At 42.7% G+C, this 22691-nt stretch overlaps 1 non-coding gene across 1 annotated transcript; it reads left to right on the top strand.

Moving 5' to 3' along the window:
- The first annotated feature begins 15326 nt into the window (after positions 1-15326).
- On the top strand, positions 15327-15420 carry trnay-gua (transfer RNA tyrosine (anticodon GUA)). The gene is made up of 2 exons: positions 15327-15363; positions 15385-15420. It is a non-coding gene; the product is annotated as a tRNA-Tyr (tRNA).
- The last annotated feature ends 7271 nt before the right edge of the window (positions 15421-22691 follow it).

Here is a 22691-nt window from a genome sequence, read left to right as displayed (position 1 = left end):
GAGGGAATAACACAGTGTAGGGATAAAATGGATTAATTCAGGACAGACAGCAGGGAATATTGGAGGGAATAACACAGTGTAGGGATAAAATGGATTAATTCAGGACAGACAGCAGGGATTATTGGAGGAAATAACACAGTGTAGGGATAAAATGGATTAATTCAGGACAGACAGCAGGGAATATTGGAGGGAATAACACAGTGTAGGGATAAAATGGATTAATTCAGGACAGACAGCAGGGATTATTGGAGGGAATAACACAGTGTAGGGATAAAATGGATTAATTCAGGACAGACAGCAGGGATTATTGGAGGAAATAACACAGTGTAGGGATAAAATGGATTAATTCAGGACAGACAGCAGGGAATATTGGAGGAAATAACACAGTGTAGGGATAAAATGGATTAATTCAGGACAGACAGCAGGGATTATTGGAGGGAATAACACAGTGTAGGGATAAAATGGATTAATTCAGGACAGACAGCAGGGATTATTGGAGGAAATAACACAGTGTAGGGATAAAATGGATTAATTCAGGACAGACAGCAGGGAATATTGGAGGAAATAACACAGTGTAGGGATAAAATGGATTAATTCAGGACAGACAGCAGGGATTATTGGAGGGAATAACACAGTGTAGGGAAAAAATGGATTAATTCAGGACAGACAGCAGGGAATATTGGAGGGAATAACACAGTGTCGGGATAAAATGGATTAATTCAGGACAGACAGCAGGGAATATTGGAGGGAATAACACAGTGTAGGGATAAAATGGATTAATTCAGGACAGACAGCAGGGATTATTGGAGGGAATAACACAGTGTAGGGATAAAATGGATTAATTCAGGACAGACAGCAGGGAATATTGGAGGGAATAACACAGTGTAGGGATAAAATGGATTAATTCAGGACAGACAGCAGGGAATATTGGAGGGAATAACACATTGTAGGGATAAAATGGATTAATTCAGGACAGACAGCAGGGAATATTGGAGGGAATAACACAGTGTAGGGATAAAATGGATTAATTCAGGACAGACAGCAGGGATTATTGGAGGAAATAACACAGTGTAGGGATAAAATGGATTAATTCAGGACAGACAGCAGGGATTATTGGAGGAAATAACACAGTGTAGGGATAAAATGGATTAATTCAGGACAGACAGCAGGGAATATTGGAGGGAATAACACAGTGTAGGGATAAAATGGAATAATTCAGGACAGACAGCAGGGAATATTGGAGGGAATAACACAGTGTCGGGATAAAATGGATTAATTCAGGGCAGACAGCAGGGAATATTGGAGGGAATAACACAGTGTAGGGATAAAATGGATTAATTCAGGACAGACAGCAGGGATTATTGGAGGAAATAACACAGTGTAGGTATAAAATGGATTAATTCAGGACAGACAGCAGGGATTATTGGAGGAAATAACACAGTGTAGGGATAAAATGGATTAATTCAGGACAGACAGCAGGGAATATTGGAGGAAATAACACAGTGTAGGGATAAAATGGATTAATTCAGGACAGACAGCAGGGAATATTGGAGGAAATAACACAGTGTAGGGATAAAATGGATTAATTCAGGACAGACAGCAGGGAATATTGGAGGAAATAACACAGTGTAGGGATAAAATGGATTAATTCAGGACAGACAGCAGGGAATATTGGAGGAAATAACACAGTGTAGGTATAAAATGGATTAATTCAGGACAGACAGCAGGGAATATTGGAGGAAATAACACAGTGTCGGGATAAAATGGATTAATTCAGGACAGACAGCAGGGATTATTGGAGGAAATAACACAGTGTAGGGATAAAATGGATTAATTCAGGACAGACAGCAGGGAATAATGGAGGAAATAACACAGTGTAGGGATAAAATGGATTAATTCAGGACAGACAGCAGGGAATATTGGAGGAAATAACACAGTGTAGGGATAAAATGGATTAATTCAGGACAGACAGCAGGGATTATTGGAGGAAATAACACAGTGTAGGGATAAAATGGATTAATTCAGGACAGACAGCAGGGATTATTGGAGGAAATAACACAGTGTAGGGATAAAATGGATTAATTCAGGACAGACAGCAGGGATTATTGGAGGGAATAACACAGTGTAGGGATAAAATGGATTAATTCAGGACAAACAGCAGGGAATATTGGAGGGAATAACACAGTGTAGGGATAAAATGGATTAATTCAGGACAGACAGCAGGGAATATTGGAGGAAATAACACAGTGTAGGGATAAAATGGAATAATTCAGGACAGACAGCAGGGATTATTGGAGGGAATAACACAGTGTAGGGATAAAATGGATTAATTCAGGACAGACAGCAGGGATTATTGGAGGAAATAACACAGTGTAGGGATAAAATGGATTAATTCAGGACAGACAGCAGGGATTATTGGAGGGAATAACACAGTGTAGGGATAAAATGGATTAATTCAGGATAGACAGCAGGGATTATTGGAGGGAATATCACAGTGTAGGGATAAAATGGATTAATTCAGGATAGACAGCGGGGATTATTGGAGGAAATAACACAGTGTAGGGATAAAATGGATTAATTCAGGACAGACAGCAGGGAATATTGGAGGAAATAACACAGTGTAGGGATAAAATGGATTAATTCAGGACAGACAGGGGGGATTATTGGAGGAAATAACACAGTGTAGGGATAAAATGGATTAATTCAGGACAGACAGCAGGGAATATTGGAGGAAATAACACAGTGTAGGGATAAAATGGATTAATTCAGGACAGACAGCAGGGAATATTGGAGGAAATAACACAGTGTAGGGATAAAATGGATTAATTCAGGACAGACAGCAGGGAATATTGGAGGAAATAACACAGTGTAGGGATAAAATGGATTAATTCAGGACAGACAGGGGGGATTATTGGAGGAAATAACACAGTGTAGGGATAAAATGGATTAATTCAGGACAGACAGCAGGGAATATTGGAGGAAATAACACAGTGTAGGGATAAAATGGATTAATTCAGGACAGACAGGGGGGATTATTGGAGGAAATAACACAGTGTAGGGATAAAATGGAGTAATTCAGGACAGACAGCAGGGATTATTGGAGGAAATAACACAGTGTAGGGATAAAATGGATTAATTCAGGACAGACAGCAGGGAATATTGGAGGAAATAACACAGTGTAGGGATAAAATGGATTAATTCAGGACAGACAGCAGGGAATATTGGAGGAAATAACACAGTGTCGGGATAAAATGGATTAATTCAGGACAGACAGCAGGGAATATTGGAGGAAATAACACAGTGTAGGGATAAAATGGATTAATTCAGGACAGACAGCAGGGATTATTGGAGGAAATAACACAGTGTAGGGATCAAATGGATTAATTCAGGACAGACAGCAGGGAATATTGGAGGAAATAACACAGTGTAGGGATAAAATGGATTAATTCAGGACAGACAGCAGGGATTATTGGAGGAAATAACCCAGTGTAGGGATAAAATGGATTAATTCAGGACAGACAGCAGGGATTATTGGAGGAAATAACACAGTGTAGGGATAAAATGGATTAATTCAGGACAGACAGCAGGGATTATTGGAGGAAATAACACAGTGTAGGGATAAAATGGATTAATTCAGGACAGACAGCAGGGAATATTGGAGGAAATAACACAGTGCAGGGATAAAATGGATTAATTCAGGACAGACAGCAGGGATTATTGGAGGACATAACCCAGTGTAGGGATAAAATGGATTAATTCAGGACAGACAGCAGGGATTATTGGAGGAAATAACACAGTGTAGGGATAAAATGGATTAATTCAGGACAGACAGCAGGGATTATTGGAGGAAATAACACAGTGTAGGGATAAAATGGATTAATTCAGGACAGACAGCAGGGATTATTGGTGGAAATAACACAGTGTAGGGATAAAATGGATTAATTCAGGACAGACAGCAGGGATTATTGGAGGGAATAACACAGTGTTGGGATAAAATGGATTAATTCAGGACAGGCAGCAGGGATTATTGGAGGAAATAACACAGTGTAGGGATAAAATGGATTAATTCAGGACAGACAGCAGGGAATATTGGAGGAAATAACACAGTGTAGGGATAAAATGGATTAATTCAGGACAGACAGCAGGGATTATTGGAGGGAATATCACAGTGTAGGGATAAAATGGATTAATTCAGGATAGACAGCGGGGATTATTGGAGGAAATAACACAGTGTAGGGATAAAATGGATTAATTCAGGACAGACAGCAGGGAATATTGGAGGAAATAACACAGTGTAGGGATAAAATGGATTAATTCAGGACAGACAGGGGGGATTATTGGAGGAAATAACACAGTGTAGGGATAAAATGGATTAATTCAGGACAGACAGCAGGGAATATTGGAGGAAATAACACAGTGTAGGGATAAAATGGATTAATTCAGGACAGACAGCAGGGAATATTGGAGGAAATAACACAGTGTAGGGATAAAATGGATTAATTCAGGACAGACAGCAGGGAATATTGGAGGAAATAACACAGTGTAGGGATAAAATGGATTAATTCAGGACAGACAGGGGGGATTATTGGAGGAAATAACACAGTGTAGGGATAAAATGGATTAATTCAGGACAGACAGCAGGGAATATTGGAGGAAATAACACAGTGTAGGGATAAAATGGATTAATTCAGGACAGACAGGGGGGATTATTGGAGGAAATAACACAGTGTAGGGATAAAATGGAGTAATTCAGGACAGACAGCAGGGATTATTGGAGGAAATAACACAGTGTAGGGATAAAATGGATTAATTCAGGACAGACAGCAGGGAATATTGGAGGAAATAACACAGTGTAGGGATAAAATGGATTAATTCAGGACAGACAGCAGGGAATATTGGAGGAAATAACACAGTGTCGGGATAAAATGGATTAATTCAGGACAGACAGCAGGGAATATTGGAGGAAATAACACAGTGTAGGGATAAAATGGATTAATTCAGGACAGACAGCAGGGATTATTGGAGGAAATAACACAGTGTAGGGATCAAATGGATTAATTCAGGACAGACAGCAGGGAATATTGGAGGAAATAACACAGTGTAGGGATAAAATGGATTAATTCAGGACAGACAGCAGGGATTATTGGAGGAAATAACCCAGTGTAGGGATAAAATGGATTAATTCAGGACAGACAGCAGGGATTATTGGAGGAAATAACACAGTGTAGGGATAAAATGGATTAATTCAGGACAGACAGCAGGGATTATTGGAGGAAATAACACAGTGTAGGGATAAAATGGATTAATTCAGGACAGACAGCAGGGAATATTGGAGGAAATAACACAGTGCAGGGATAAAATGGATTAATTCAGGACAGACAGCAGGGATTATTGGAGGACATAACCCAGTGTAGGGATAAAATGGATTAATTCAGGACAGACAGCAGGGATTATTGGAGGAAATAACACAGTGTAGGGATAAAATGGATTAATTCAGGACAGACAGCAGGGATTATTGGAGGAAATAACACAGTGTAGGGATAAAATGGATTAATTCAGGACAGACAGCAGGGATTATTGGTGGAAATAACACAGTGTAGGGATAAAATGGATTAATTCAGGACAGACAGCAGGGATTATTGGAGGGAATAACACAGTGTTGGGATAAAATGGATTAATTCAGGACAGGCAGCAGGGATTATTGGAGGAAATAACACAGTGTAGGGATAAAATGGATTAATTCAGGACAGACAGCAGGGAATATTGGAGGAAATAACACAGTGTAGGGATAAAATGGATTAATTCAGGACAGACAGCAGGGATTATTGGAGGAAATAACACAGTGCAGGGATAAAATGGATTAATTCAGGACAGACAGCAGGGATTATTGGAGGAAATAACACAGTGTAGGGATAAAATGGATTAATTCAGGACAGACAGCAGGGATTATTGGAGGGAATAACACAGTGTAGGGATAAAATGGATTAATTCAGGGCAGACAGCAGGGAATATTGGAGGAAATAACACAGTGTAGGTATAAAATGGATTAATTCAGGACAGACAGCAGGGATTATTGGAGGGAATAACACAGTGTAGGGATAAAATGGATTAATTCAGGGCAGACAGCAGGGAATATTGGAGGGAATAACACAGTGTAGGGATAAAATGGATTAATTCAGGACAGACAGCAGGGATTATTGGAGGAAATAACACAGTGTAGGTATAAAATGGATTAATTCAGGACAGACAGCAGGGATTATTGGAGGAAATAACACAGTGTAGGGATAAAATGGATTAATTCAGGACAGACAGCAGGGAATATTGGAGGAAATAACACAGTGTAGGGATAAAATGGATTAATTCAGGACAGACAGCAGGGAATATTGGAGGAAATAACACAGTGTAGGGATAAAATGGATTAATTCAGGACAGACAGCAGGGAATATTGGAGGAAATAACACAGTGTCGGGATAAAATGGATTAATTCAGGACAGACAGCAGGGAATATTGGAGGAAATAACACAGTGTAGGGATAAAATGGATTAATTCAGGACAGACAGCAGGGAATATTGGAGGAAATAACACAGTGTAGGGATAAAATGGATGAATTCAGGACAGACAGCAGGGATTATTGGAGGAAATAACACAGTGTAGGGATAAAATGGATTAATTCAGGACAGACAGCAGGGAATATTGGAGGAAATAACACAGTGTAGGGATAAAATGGATTAATTCAGGACAGACAGCAGGGAATATTGGAGGAAATAACACAGTGTAGGGATAAAATGGATTAATTCAGGACAGACAGCAGGGAATATTGGAGGGAATAACACAGTGTAGGGATAAAATGGATTAATTCAGGACAGACAGCAGGGATTATTGGAGGAAATAACACAGTGTGGGGAGAAAATGGATTAATTCAGGACAGACAGCAGGGAATATTGGAGGAAATAACACAGTGTAGGGATAAAATGGATTAATTCAGGACAGACAGCACGGATTATTGGAGGAAATAACACAGTGTAGGGATAAAATGGATTAATTCAGGACAGACAGCAGGGATTATTGGAGGGAATAACACAGTGTAGGGATAAAATGGATTAATTCAGGACAGACAGCAGGGAATATTGGAGGGAATAACACAGTGTAGGGATAAAATGGATTAATTCAGGACAGACAGCAGTGAATATTGGAGGAAATAACACAGTGTAGGGATAAAATGGATTAATTCAGGACAGACAGCAGGGATTATTGGAGGAAATAACACAGTGTAGGGATAAAATGGATTAATTCAGGACAGACAGCAGGGATTATTGGAGGGAATAACACAGTGTAGGGATAAAATGGATTAATTCAGGACAGACAGCAGGGATTATTGGAGGGAATAACACAGTGTAGGGATAAAATGGATTAATTCAGGACAGACAGCAGGGATTATTGGAGGGAATAACACAGTGTAGGGATAAAATGGATTAATTCAGGACAGACAGCAGGGAATATTGGAGGGAATAACACAGTGTAGGGATAAAATGGATTAATTCAGGACAGACAGCGGGGATTATTGGAGGAAATAACACAGTGTAGGGATAAAATGGATCAATTCAGGACAGACAGCAGGGAATATTGGAGGGAATAACACAGTGTAGGGATAAAATGGATTAATTCAGGACAGACAGCAGGGATTATTGGAGGGAATAACACAGTGTAGGGATAAAATGGATTAATTCAGGACAGACAGCAGGGATTATTGGAGGAAATAACACAGTGTAGGGATAAAATGGATTAATTCAGGACAGACAGCGGGGATTATTGGAGGAAATAACACAGTGTAGGGATAAAATGGATTAATTCAGGACAGACAGCAGGGAATATTGGAGGAAATAACACAGTGTAGGGATAAAATGGATTAATTCAGGACAGACAGGGGGGATTATTGGAGGAAATAACACAGTGTAGTGATAAAATGGATTAATTCAGGACAGACAGCAGGGAATATTGGAGGAAATAACACAGTGTAGGGATAAAATGGATTAATTCAGGACAGACAGCAGGGATTATTGGAGGAAATAACACAGTGTAGGGATCAAATGGATTAATTCAGGACAGACAGCAGGGAATATTGGAGGAAATAACACAGTGTAGGGATAAAATGGATTAATTCGGGACAGACAGCAGGGATTATTGGAGGAAATAACACAGTGTAGGGATCAAATGGATTAATTCAGGACAGACAGCAGGGATTATTGGAGGAAATAACACAGTGTAGGGATAAAATGGATTAATTCAGGACAGACAGCAGGGATTATTGGAGGAAATAACACAGTGTAGGGATAAAATGGATTAATTCAGGACAGACAGCAGGGAATATTGGAGGAAATAACACAGTGTAGGGATAAAATGGATTAATTCAGGACAGACAGCAGGGAATATTGGAGGAAATAACACAGTGTAGGGATAAAATGCATTAATTCAGGACAGACAGCAGGGAATATTGGAGGAAATAACACAGTGTAGGGATAAAATGGATTAATTCAGGACAGACAGCAGGGAATATTGGAGGAAATAACACAGTGTAGGGATAAAATGGATTAATTCAGGACAGACAGCAGGGATTATTGGAGGAAATAACACAGTGTAGGGATAAAATGGATTAATTCAGGACAGACAGCAGGGATTATTGGAGGGAATAACACAGTGTAGGGATAAAATGGATTAATTCAGGACAGACAGCAGGGATTATTGGAGGGAATAACACAGTGTAGGGATAAAATGGATTAATTCAGGGCAGACAGCAGGGAATATTGGAGGGAATAACACAGTGTAGGGATAAAATGGATTAATTCAGGACAGACAGCAGGGATTATTGGAGGGAATAACACAGTGTAGGGATAAAATGGATTAATTCAGGACAGACAGCAGGGATTATTGGAGGGAATAACACAGTGCAGGGATAAAATAGATTAATTCAGGACAGACAGCAGGGATTATTGGAGGAAATAACACAGTGTAAGGATAAAATGGATTAATTCAGGACAGACAGCAGGGATTATTGGAGGAAATAACACAGTGTAGGGATAAAATGGATTAATTCAGGACAGACAGCAGGGATTATTGGAGGAAATAACACAGTGTAGGGATAAAATGGATTAATTCAGGACAGACAGCAGGGAATATTGGAGGAAATAACACAGTGTAGGGATAAAATGGATGAATTCAGGACAGACAGCAGGGATTATTGGAGGAAATAACACAGTGTAGGGATAAAATGGATTAATTCAGGACAGACAGCAGGGATTATTGGAGGAAATAACACAGTGTAAGGATAAAATGGATTAATTCAGGACAGACAGCAGGGATTATTGGAGGAAATAACACAGTGTAGGGATAAAATGGATTAATTCAGGACAGACAGCAGGGATTATTGGAGGAAATAACACAGTGCAGGGATAAAATGGATTAATTCAGGACAGACAGCAGGGAATATTGGAGGAAATAACACAGTGTAGGTATAAAATGGATTAATTCAGGACAGACAGCAGGGATTATTGGAGGGAATAACACAGTGTAGGGATAAAATGGATTAATTCAGGGCAGACAGCAGGGAATATTGGAGGGAATAACACAGTGTAGGGATAAAATGGATTAATTCAGGACAGACAGCAGGGATTATTGGAGGAAATAACACAGTGTAGGTATAAAATGGATTAATTCAGGACAGACAGCAGGGATTATTGGAGGAAATAAAACAGTGTAGGGATAAAATGGATTAATTCAGGACAGACAGCAGGGAATATTGGAGGAAATAACACAGTGTAGGGATAAAATGGATTAATTCAGGACAGACAGCAGGGAATATTGGAGGGAATAACACAGTGTAGGGATAAAATGGATTAATTCAGGACAGACAGCAGGGAATATTGGAGGGAATAACACAGTGTAGGGATAAAATGGATTAATTCAGGACAGACAGCAGGGAATATTGGAGGAAATAACACAGTGTCGGGATAAAATGGATTAATTCAGGACAGACAGCAGGGAATATTGGAGGAAATAACACAGTGTAGGTATAAAATGGATTAATTCAGGACAGACAGCAGGGAATATTGGAGGAAATAACACAGTGGAGGGATAAAATGGATTAATTCAGGACAGACAGCAGGGATTATTGGAGGAAATAACACAGTGTAGGGATAAAATGGATTAATTCAGGACAGACAGCAGGGAATATTGGAGGGAATAACACAGTGTGGGGATAAAATGGATTAATTCAGGACAGACAGCAGGGAATATTGGAGGGAATAACACAGTGTAGGGATAAAATGGATTAATTCAAGACAGACAGCAGTGAATATTGGAGGAAATAACACAGTGTAGGGATAAAATGGATTAATTCAGGACAGACAGCAGGGATTATTGGAGGGAATAACACAGTGTAGGGATAAAATGGATTAATTCAGGACAGACAGCAGGGATCATTGGAGGGAATAACACAGTGTAGGGATAAAATGGATTAATTCAGGACAGACAGCAGGGAATATTGGAGGGAATAACACAGTGTAGGGATAAAATGGATTAATTCAGGACAGACAGCAGGGATTATTGGAGGACATAACCCAGTGTAGGGATAAAATGGATTAATTCAGGACAGACAGCAGGGATTATTGGTGGAAATAACACAGTGTAGGGATAAAATGGATTAATTCAGGACAGACAGCAGGGATTATTGGAGGGAATAACACAGTGTAGGGATAAAATGGATTAATTCAGGACAGACAGCAGGGATTATTGGAGGGAATAACACAGTGTAGGGATAAAATGGATTAATTCAGGACAGACAGCAGGGATTATTGGAGGGAATAACACAGTGTAGGGATAAAATGGATTAATTCAGGACAGACAGCAGGGATTATTGGAGGAAATAACACAGTGTAGGGATAAAATGGATTAATTCAGGACAGACAGCAGGGATTATTGGAGGAAATAACACAGTGTAAGGATAAAATGGATTAATTCAGGACAGACAGCAGGGATTATTGGAGGAAATAACACAGTGTAGGGATAAAATGGATTAATTCAGGACAGACAGCAGGGATTATTGGAGGAAATAACACAGTGTAGGGATAAAATGGATTAATTCAGGACAGACAGCAGGGAATTTTGGAGGAAATAACACAGTGTAGGGATAAAATGGATTAATTCAGGACAGACAGCAGGGAATATTGGAGGGAATAACACAGTGTAGGGATAAAATGGATTAATTCAGGACAGACAGCAGGGAATATTGGAGGGAATAACACAGTGTGGGGATAAAATGGATTAATTCAGGACAGACAGCAGGGATTATTGGAGGAAATAACACAGTGTAGGGATAAAATGGATTAATTCAGGACAGACAGCAGGGATTATTGGAGGAAATAACAGTGTAGGGATAAAATGGATTAATTCAGGACAGACAGCAGGGATTATTGGAGGAAATAACAGTGTAGGGATAAAATGGATTAATTCAGGACAGACAGCAGGGATTATTGGAGGAAATAACAGTGTAGGGATAAAATGGATTAATTCAGGACAGACAGCAGGGATTATTGGAGGGAATAACACAGTGTAGGGATAAAATGGATTAATTCAGGACAGACAGCAGGGATTATTGGAGGAAATAACACAGTGTAGGGATAAAATGGATTAATTCAGGACAGACAGCAGGGATTATTGTTGGAAATAACACAGTGTAGGGATAAAATGGATTAATTCAGGACAGACAGCAGGGATTATTGGAGGGAATAACACAGTGTCGGGATAAAATGGATTAATTCAGGACAGAGAGCAGGGAATATTGTTGGAAATATCACAGTGTAGGGATAAAATTCAATGGATGTTGTGAAGATGGATTGTTAAAAAGTGTTTGATCAGATGCCGGACAGGAGGCTTGTTGATCAGATTAAAGCTCACGGTGTTACAGGGAATGGGTCAGTGTGGATGGGAAGTTTGATAAAGGGCAGAGTATTGGTTAATGGATGTTTTTCAGACTGTGGGGATGTAAACAGTGGTGTCCCCCAGGGGCAGTGTTGGGACCATTGCTCTTCTCAATACAGAGCAATGACCTGGGCTTGGGTACAAGGGCATAAGATCAACATTTCCTGACAACACCAAGATTGGGAGCATTAAGAACTGTGAAGAGGAATGTTCGCAACTTCAGTGTGACATCGGAACATTAGGAACAGGAGTCGGCCATTCAGCCCCTCGAGCCTGTTCCACCATTCAGTGCGATTTGTGTCAGTGACTGTGGGGTTGGTTTATATCAGACAGGAGGAGATTGGTGTCAGTGACTGTGGGATTGGTTTATATCAGAGTGGAGGTGATTGGTGTCAGTGACTGTGGGATTGGTTTATATCAGTGTGGAGGTGATTGGTGTCAGTGACTGTGGGGTTGGTTTATATCAAACAGGAGGAGATTGGTGTCAGTGACTGTGTTTTTTTTATATCAGACTGGAGGTGATTGATGTCAGTTTCTTGTTTCAGGAACTGGAATTAACCATTTAGCCCCTGAAGTCCACTCCGCCATTCAATTGGATCAGGACTAATCTGTACCACAACTCCATTTGCTCTTCTTTGCTCCACGTCCCTTTCACCCCTCACACAACACAAATCTATCAATCTCAATATTGAAAATTTCAATCGAGCCCGAGCATCCACAGCCTTTCGGAGAAGTGAGTTTGTAATTTCCACTAACCTTTGTTTGAAAAATTGCCACCTTATTTTGCTCGTAAATGACCGAGCTCTAATTTTAAGATTATCAAGAAGGTGGCAGATGGAGTATAATGTGGGGAAATGTGGAAATTATTCACTTTGGTCGGAAGAATAGAAAAGCAGAATATTTTTTTGAAAAGTGAGAGTCTAAGAAATGTTGGTGTTCAGAGGGATTTGGGTGTCCTTGTACATGGATCACAGAAAGTTAATATGCAGGTGCAGCAAACAATTAAGAAAGCAAATATTATGTTGGCCTTTATTGCAAGTGTGTTGGAGTATAAGAGTGAGGAAGTCTTGCTGCAATTATATTGGGCCTTGGTGAGACCACACCTGGAGCACTGTGTACAGTTTTGGTCTCCTTACCTGAGGAAGGATATACTTGCCTTAGAGGGGGTGCAACGAAGGTTCACTAGATTGATTCCTGGGATGAGAGGGTTGTTGTATGAGGGGAGATTGAGCAGAATGGCCCGATATTCTCTGGATTTTAGAAGAATGAGAGGTGATCTCATTGAAACGTCTAAAATTCTTAGAGGGCTTGACAGGGTTGATGCTGAGAGGAAGTTTCCCCTGGCTGGAGAGTCTAGAACGAGGGGGCATAGTCTCAGGATAAGGGATCGGCCATTTAGGACTGAGATGAGGAAAAATTTCTTCACTCAGAGGGTGGTGAATCTTTGGAATTCTCTACCCCAGAGGGCTGTGGATGCTCAGTCATTGAATATATTCAAGAATGAGATCGAGAGATTTTTGGACACCAAGTGAATCAAGGAATCGGGCAGGAAAGTGGAGTTAAGGTAGAAGATCAGCCACGTTCTGACTGAATGGCAGAGCAGGCTCGAGGGGCCGTATGGCCCACTCCTGCTCCGATTTCTTGTGCTCTCTTGTTCTGGATTCCCCTCCAGAAGAAATCATTTCTCTGTATCTAACTTATTGAATCCCTTTATTATTTTAAACACCTCGATGAGGTCACATCTCAATGTTCCAAACTCAGTGTTATAAAAACCAAGTTTATGCCACCTCTCCTCATAATTTAACTCTTTTAACCCCGGCATCATTCTGGTGAATCTGCACTGTACCTTTTCTAAGGCCGATTTATCTCTCCCTCGGTTCGGTGCCCAGTTCTCCAGGTGGGGTCTGACCAAGGTTCATGACAACTGAAGCATCACTTCTGTATTCCAACCCCACTCAAGATAAAGGTCAACATTCAATTAGACTTGTTGATTATTGTCAAGATTTGTAAGGTATTTGCAAAGGATTCGAGGGGATCTCAGAGTTGGGATTTTTCTTTATTCTGTCCACTCAAGGAGTTTGATAACAGACTTACTCCTTTGAATTTAGTGCTGGATTATTGGGCCGTGATGTGTTTACTTGTTTGTATTTTGTTAAATACATTTGCTGAGTGTATTTAAATTGAAGACGAGATTCCCAGGCCTGATGCTCTATTCACACATCGAAGGTGAGAGAGATGCTGTGGGACACACGATAAGTCCAGTAGCTGAAAGTGATTCACAGACTGGGTTTTGTGTTTAGTGATCCCGGGTACATTACTGATACCTTCCCTGGATCCCAAGGCTGGGAGAGGCACTCGGGAAGGACCGGGGAGCTGGGACTTGGCCATGAGAGTAATTGAAGGTATGAGAACTGAAATAATCTGCAGTGAGAAAGGAGAAAAGGCAAAATAATCGGTAATGAGGACATCAATTAGTCTCTTATCTTGAATTCATCAAGTAATTGACCCATTCTGTTTGAAACAAAGTTGATTTATTTGACATCGATCCAGAATATTGAATTTCAGCCCAGTTGTAGCGGTTATTAACATCAGCAGAAACAAATCCCAACTTCCAGAATGAAGTTCTGCTGCTGAAACCCTCATCCGTGCCTTTGTTTACCTCCAGACTCGACTATTCCAATGCTCTCCAGGCCCGGCCTTCCACTTTACACCCTCCGTAAACTTGAACCCACAATCTCCAGATCAATAATCAGTCCCATTATTCATTGTGTCACTGGCCCAGGCTGTGGAGAACACGGAGCAGCTCCCACTCCCACAGCACTGCGGTATGAGCAGGTACCGAGTCAGCCTCAGTCATGAGCACTGGAATCCACGAGTCCGGGTGTGTCAAAGGTGCACGGTGAACAATCACCAAAGTGAAACATTTTTGCCGCTTCCCTTCGATACCTCAGCTGGTCGAGCGACAAGACTGTCGTGGAAAATAAGACAAAGTCATCCTTCCGTCATTTGTTCAATTCCTGCTCGAAGGAGAACGCGTGATTTTGCAATAAGCAGCAATTAGTTCAAGGTCGCTCTCTTAACTTTACAGGCACCTCACAGATTAACATGTTGCCATGAAGGCACAGGATGCCTCTTTTCCTTTCTCAAACCTGAAAACTTTCTGTGTCTGCCCAAACAAGGCTGCTCTGCCTCTGCTCACCAGCAGGGAGCGCTTTTGAGCAGCAACACTTCAAAACACTCAGCTCTCGCTTTCAGGCAAAAGAAGTCTTCGATCAGCACCGGACTCCACGAGTCTGAACGTGTCAACAGGCGCACGGTGAACAATCACCAAAGACAGCACTGTTTATCACTTCCCTTCGATAGCTCAGCTGGTAGAGCGGAGGACTGTAGTGAATAAAACAAAATAAAGTCATCCTTAGGTCGCTGGTTCAATTCCGGCTCGAAGGAGTGAGTGTGATTTTGGAATAAGCAGCAATTACCTCAAGGTCACTCTCTGAACTTCACAGGCAGCTCACAGATTAACATGTTGTCACTCAGGCACAGGACACCACTTTTCCTTTCCAAAGCCGAAAAGCTTTCTGTGTCTGCCCGAGCGCGGCTGTTTCACTCGAGCATTTCCCTCTGCTCACCAGCAGGGAGTGCCTTTGAGCAGCAACACTTCAAATCGCCCTCAATTTCAGGCAAAATGGTCTTCGATCAGTCAGTCAGTCAGGGCTCTCGCTGCTCCTCGAGCTCGGGCGGCTGTTGCTTTCTGGTGACCTCGTCTTCCTTCCGAAGGCTCGGGCTCTTCTCAGCATCATTCATGATTACTGCAGCTTCCCGTTCTGCTGTTCCTCACTTGCTGATGCTCGATACCGCCGATTGGAGCAAAGTATTTAATATATTCAGGGAGCGGAAACCCAAGGCAAGATTTCTCTGCTGGTCTCGGAGCAGCTTGAAGGCGAGTGTGAGGCAGGAACTGTGAGGGGCGATTTACAAACAGCAAACGAGGAATTAGCTCAACTGGTGGAGCGCTCACTTGGCCTGTGAGAAGTAGCGGGATCGTTGATTATATTCTCCACTCACCGTTTGATAAATGTGAGGTGATGCATTTTGGTAGATCGAATCGGGCCAGGACCTACTCCGTTAATGGTAGGGCGTTGGGGAGAGTTATAGAACAAAGAGATCTAGGAGTACAGATTCATAGCTCCTTGAAAGTGGAGTCACAGGTGGATAGGGTGGTGAAGAAGGCATTCAGCATGCTTGGTTTCATTGGTCAGAACATTGAATGCAGGAGTTGGGATGTCTTGTTGAAGTTGTACAGGGCATTGGTGAGGCCACACTTGGAGTACTGTGTACAGTTCTGGTCACCCTATTATAGAAAGGATATTATTAAACTAGAAAGAGTGCAGAAAAGATTTACTAGGATGCTACCGGGACTTGATGGTTTGACTTACAGGGAGAGGTTAGACAGACTGGGACTTTATTCCCTGGAGAGTAGGAGGTTAAGGGGTGATCTTATAGAAGTCTATAAAATAATGAGGGGCATAGATAAGGTCGATAGTCAAAATCTTTTCCCAAAGGTAGGGGAGTCTATAACGAGGGGGCACAGATTTAAGGTGAGAGGGGAGAGATACAAAAGGATCCAGAGGGGCAATTTTTTCACTCAAAGGGTGGTGAGTGTCTGGAACGAGCTGCCAGAGGCAGTAGTAGAGGCGGGTACAATTTTGTCTTTTAAAAAGCATTTGGACAGTTACATGGGGAAGATGGGTATCGAGGGATATGGGCCAAGTGCAGGCAATTGGGACTAGCTTAGTGGTATAAACTGGGCGACGTGGACATGTTGGGCCGAAGGGCCTGTTTCCATGTTGTAACTTCTATGATTCTATGATTCTATAATTATACAGAAACAAGAGTGTTGTCAGTGAGTCCATCGCCCATGGACTTCCTAAACTTCACTGTGTGTTTGGATACAGAGAGATCAAGGGGCAGTGAATCTTTTGATGCGCTGCAGGAAGCAAAAGTTCTTGATTTTGCTATGCAGCAAAGATGGAAAGATGAGGTGAGAGATGGAAAAAAAGCTTCGTAATCCTTGATGCCTTCTCTGAAGATTGAATTCAGGACCTTCAGATTATGACACTGATGCACTGCTTGCTGCACTGAGAAGGCACTTACCAGGTATGGAGCCAGGCAGCACCACCAAGTAGGACAGCTTGCAAGGTATTGAAGGCCATCAAATTTTGCATTAAAAAATCCAAGCCAGGTAGGAATCGAACCTAATGCGTTATCCATTGCACCACTGGCCCAGATTATAACGAATTGGTAGCAGTGGGAGGCAGTGGGCATGGCGGAGGTACTAAATAAATACATTGCATCTGTCTTTCCCAAGGAAGAAGACGCTGCCAGAGTGTCAGTAAAGGAAGATGTTGTAGAGATACTGGATTGGCTCAAAATTCATAAACAGGAGGTACTGGAAAGGCTGGCTGTACTTAAAGTAGATACGTCATCTGGTCCGGATGGGATGCATCCTCGGTTGCTGAGGGAAGTAACGGTGGAAATTGCAGAGGTACTGGCAAAAAACCTCCAAACATCCTTAGATATGGGGGTGATGCCAGAGGACTGGAGAATTGCAAATGTTACACCCCTGTTCAAGAAAGGGTGAAAGAAAAAATCAGCAACTACTGACCAGTCAGTTTAACCTCGGTAGTGGAGAAAGTTCGAGCAACGATAATCCGGGACAGAATTAGCAGTCAATTGGACAAGGATTAGGGAAAGCCAGCACGGATTTGTTAAAGGCAAATCGTGTTTAATTAAATTGATACAGTTTTTTGATGAGGTAACAGAGAGTAGATGAGGGCAATGCAGTTAATGTGGTGTGTATGGACTTCGAAAAGGCGTCAGATAAAGTGCCGCAGAATGGGTTTGTCATCAAGATTGAAGCCCATGGAATAAAAGGGGCAGTAGCAACATGGATACAGAATTGGCTAAATAACAGGAAACAGAGTGTAGTGGTGAACGGTTGTTTTTCGGAATGGAGGGATGTGTACAGTGGTGTTCCCCAGGGGTCGGTGCTGGGACCACTGCTTTCCTTGATATACATTAATGACTTGGACTTGGGGATACAGGGCACAATTTCCAAATTCTTGCTACCAAAATGCTCCACTTCACTGTCATCTGCATTAAAATTCATTGGCCAATTATACACCCATTTTGCAAGTTTATTAATGTATTTTGTATTTGGTCGCAATCTTCATCAATATTATCCAAACTCCACCCCACCCCGCCAATCTGGTGTCTTCTGTAAATTTTGAAATTGTACTTCCGATTCCCGAGTCCAATTCGTTGATGTGAATTGTGAACAGTGGTCCCAGAACCAATCCTTGTGGAGCCCCACTTTCCACCTTATACAGTGTGAGTCGCTACAATTAACCCCACTCTCTGTTTTAGAGCAGTAGTCAAGAGAAACTTCTTTACATCGGGAGTAGGCAGTCTGTGGAATTCACTTCCACGGTTAGTGTTTGGGGCACACAGTTCTGTAATGACAAGTGGTCCTCATGTTTTTATCCAAGACAGGCCTCAGCCCAGTCATTTACTCTAAATGTTGGTGCAATAGTTCAAGCTCAGAGGTGCCAGGTATCGGGAGCAGCAGTAGCTGTAAATAAAATCTAAATGTAAGTAAATACCAATACAATTCATCTTCATCTATTTCTAGTTTAATAACTTTTGCTGAATGTGGCCCAGGCCAAGTGCCAGGATATCGGGTCAGGTTCACCATAGGAAATGAGTTTGACATCCCTGAGATAGACAATGTGAACCGGATTACCCTCATCCACTAACCCAGCAACTTCTTCAAAAAACTCAAGCAAGTTTGTCAGACACCATTTTCTTTCCCAGAAGCCGTGTTGAGTATCTCTAATGGCTCCCTCTCTTTCCCCGTGATCATAAACAGCATCTCTTAGGATCCCTTCAAGCATCTTCCCTCTGATCGTGGTCACACTGATGGGCCTGTCATTCCCCGGCTCTGATTTGTCCCCTTTAATGAAAATGGGAACTACATGAGCTCCCTTCCAATCTCAGGGGACAATCCCTGACTCTATTGAGCTGTTGAAGATACAGGCAAGGGGCTCACAGAGCACCCGTCCCATCTCTTTAAACACCCGGGGGTGGATATCATCTGGACCTGGAGCACAATGCATTTTGAGAGTTCATATTTTATCCAAAGTGACATCCCATTCTATTTTAATATTTATGATGTTATTGTTGACAGCACATCCCACAGCTGGAATCTGAGCCTCATCCACATTTGCTATTATTCTCAGAATTGGGCACCATCTTCTTTCCCAAAGATCTCTGAGCTTCTCTAATGGCTGCTTTTGTCTCCCTCGATTGTGGGTGATATTTGACCCAATTCTCCTGTAAACTGAATTCATCCTGATCCGATCTGGGAGAAACAAACCCCAACTATCAGAATGAACATGGTTCAGTCCTGGATGGGATTAACAGCAGAATCCAACCCCTGCAGTCATATGTGAACTCGCTGGTGTCTCAGCACGTGTGATGACTGAGTGAATCCCTTCCCACACACGGAGCAGGTGAACAGTCTCTCAACCAATGGGCATGCGTTGATGTGTCAGCAGTTCATTTCTGCTTTTAAAGCTCTTCTCACAGTCACTGAGTTAAAATGTCACTCAATAGTATGAACAAGTTGATGTTTCAGAAGGTGGGATGATCGAGTGAATCTCTTCCCACACACGGAGCAGGTGAACAGTCTCTCCCCAGTGTGAGTGCGTCGATGTCTCAGCAGATCATTTCTGATTTAAAATCTTTTCTCACAGTCAGAACATTTAAAGGTCTCTCTTCAGTGTGAACTCGCTGGTGTGACAGAAGGAGGGAGGACCGAGTGAATCGCTTCTTACACACGGAGCAGGAGAACGGCCTCTCCCCAGTGTGAACTCGCTGGTGTTTCAGCAGGTGGGATGTCTGAGTGAATCCCTTCCCACACACGGAGCAGGTGAACAGCCTCTCCCCAGTGTGGGTACGTTGGTGTCTCATCAGATCAATTTTGCTTTTAAACCTCTTCTCACAGTCAGAACATTTAAAAGGTCTCTCATCAGTGTGAACTCGCTGGTGTCTCAGCAGGTTGGATGACTGAGTGAATCCCTTCCCACACACGGAGCAGGAGAACGGCCTCTCCCCAGTGTGAGTGTGTCGATGAGTTTCCAGCTGTGCCGGGCAATTGAATCCCTTCCCACAGTCCCCACATTTCCACGGTTTCTCCATGGTCCGGGTGTCCTTGTGTGTCTCCAGGTTGGACGATCAGTTGAAGCCTCGTCCACACACAGAACACGTGTACGGTTTCTCCCCGCTGTGAATGGTGCGATGTTTTTTCTGGCTGTGTAACTGGTTAAAGCTCTTTCCACAGTCAGTGCACTGGAACACTCTCACTCGGGTGTGTGTGTCTCGGTGCTTTTCCACTCACACTGATGTTTGAAATCTTCTTCCACAGACAGAACAGACAAACATTTCTCCTTCCACATTCAAAGGCCGATGATATTCAGGTCCTGATGAATCGAGTGACTCTGTCAGATCTTGACGTGATCTTTGGTTTGAGTTTCCCTCTGCAAATCCTCCCCTGTAAAAGGAGTTTATCAAAGTTATCACTGTAAGAACAGGATAGAAATTCAGATCAGATAACTCTACTTTCTATGGAACATTATTTCCTCTCTCATTCCTCAAAGCTGTAAATCCCCGTCCCGCACATTCTCCCTCCTCCCTGTGCTGAAATCCAAACCCATCGCATCACCTTTCAGTGGCCCTAAACCATGAGTGAAAGGGTGAGAGAAGAATGTGAGAGTGAATGTGAGAGAGAGTGTGAGAGAGTGTGAGTACAGCAGTGGGCTCGGTGTGGAGAATGAAGTGGGGCAGGTGGAGCATGTTTCAGTGGGGCAGCAGTGATCATAATCTCATTCGGTTTAGAAGAGTTATGGAAAAGGACAGGGGACAGTCAAATGTGAAAATTCTTAACTGGAGGAGGGCTAATTCCAGTGAGTTAAAAAGGGATCTTGTCCAGGTGGATTGGAATCAAAAATTGGCAGGCAGAACAGTAATTGAACAGTGGGAGGCCTTCAAGGAGGAGTTGGTTCGGGTACAGAGTAGACAGATTCCCACGAGGAGGAAAGGAACGGCATCCAAAGCTAGAGCTCTCTGGATGACTGAAGATATCGAGATCACCATTTTTCCTTCATTTACAGACGCTCCCTGGCCGATCACCATTTTTCCTTCATTTCCAGACGCTCCCTGACCGATCACCATTTCTCCGTCGTTTACAAACGCTCCCTGACCGATCAACATTTCTCGTCCATTTGCAGACGCTCCCTGACCGATCGCCATTTTTCCGTCATTTACAGATGCTCCCTGACCGATCTCCATTTCTCCTTCGTTTACAAACGCTCCCCGACCGATCACCATTTCTCCTTCATTTACAGACGCTCCACGACCGATAACCATTTCTCCTCCATTTACAGACGTTCCCTGACCAATCGCCATTTCTCCTCCATTTACAGACGTTCCCTGACCAATCGCCATTTCTCCTTCATTTACAGACGCTCCTTGACCGATCTCCATTTCTCTTTCATTTACAGACACTCCCCGACCGATCACCATTTCCCCTTCATTTCCAGACGCTCCCCGACCGATCACCATTTCTCCTTCATTTACAGACGCTCCCCGACCGATCAGCATTTTTCCTTCATTTACAGACACTCCCTGACCGATCTCCATTTCTCCTTCATTTACAGACGCTCCCTGACCGATCTCCAATTCTCCTTCATTTACAGACGCTCCCCGACCGATCATCATTTCCCCTTCATTTACAGACGCTCCCCGACCGATCACCATTTCTCCTTCATTTGCAGACGCTCCCCGACCGATCAGCATTTTTCCTTCATTTACAAACGCTCCCTGACCGATCGCCATTTCTCCTTCATTTACAGACGCTCCCCGACCGATCGCCATTTCTACTTCATTTACAGACGCTCCCTGACCGATCGCCATTTCTCCTTCATTTACAGACGCTCCCTGACCGATCACCATTTCTCCTTCATTTACAGACGCTCCCTGACCGATCACCATTTCCCCTTCATTTACAGACGCTCCCTGACCGATCCCCATTTCCCCTTCATTTCCCGGCGGGTAGTGAGGGGGGGATAATGTTCACTGTTTTATATTCGGGTCTGGGGCCGCACTCGGGGTTTGTAAAGCCTGAGCCTGGGCCTGAGCCCGGACCCGGGCCCCGGGGTTTATTGAGCCTCTTGCTCCGATCCTCTGACCTGCACCGAACGCGCTCCTCCCGCAGCCTCGACTGGCCGCGCATGCTCAGGACACACTGACCGATAATGAGTCACTACTGCGCCTGCGCACTGGGCTCCACTGATTCAGATAGGGCACAATCTGTACCGCGCTGCATGCTGGGTGATGCCGCCGCCATTGATGATCCTTCATATCAGGCCGAAAAACAAAGACATTGGAAGCAGGAAGAGCGCGTTTGGAGAAAGGAAAATAAAATAAACTGAAACCCCAGCTCTTCGTGCCATTTCAACCGGCACAAACACACAGCGCAGACGCTCCGCCACTTTGATGTACTCCAAAAAATATTTTTGGTAACTTTTATTAATTTCGTTTTATTAAATGTTGCAACTGACGGGGTCAATTTATGTTCATTTTCGAACTGCACCTCAGGA

The sequence above is a fragment of the Heptranchias perlo genome, unplaced genomic scaffold, assembly GCF_035084215.1.
Source record: "Heptranchias perlo isolate sHepPer1 unplaced genomic scaffold, sHepPer1.hap1 HAP1_SCAFFOLD_402, whole genome shotgun sequence".
NCBI lineage: Eukaryota > Metazoa > Chordata > Chondrichthyes > Hexanchiformes > Hexanchidae > Heptranchias > Heptranchias perlo.
Note: the sequence above shows the minus strand (reverse complement) of the source record. Positions and strands in the feature narration are given on the sequence as shown.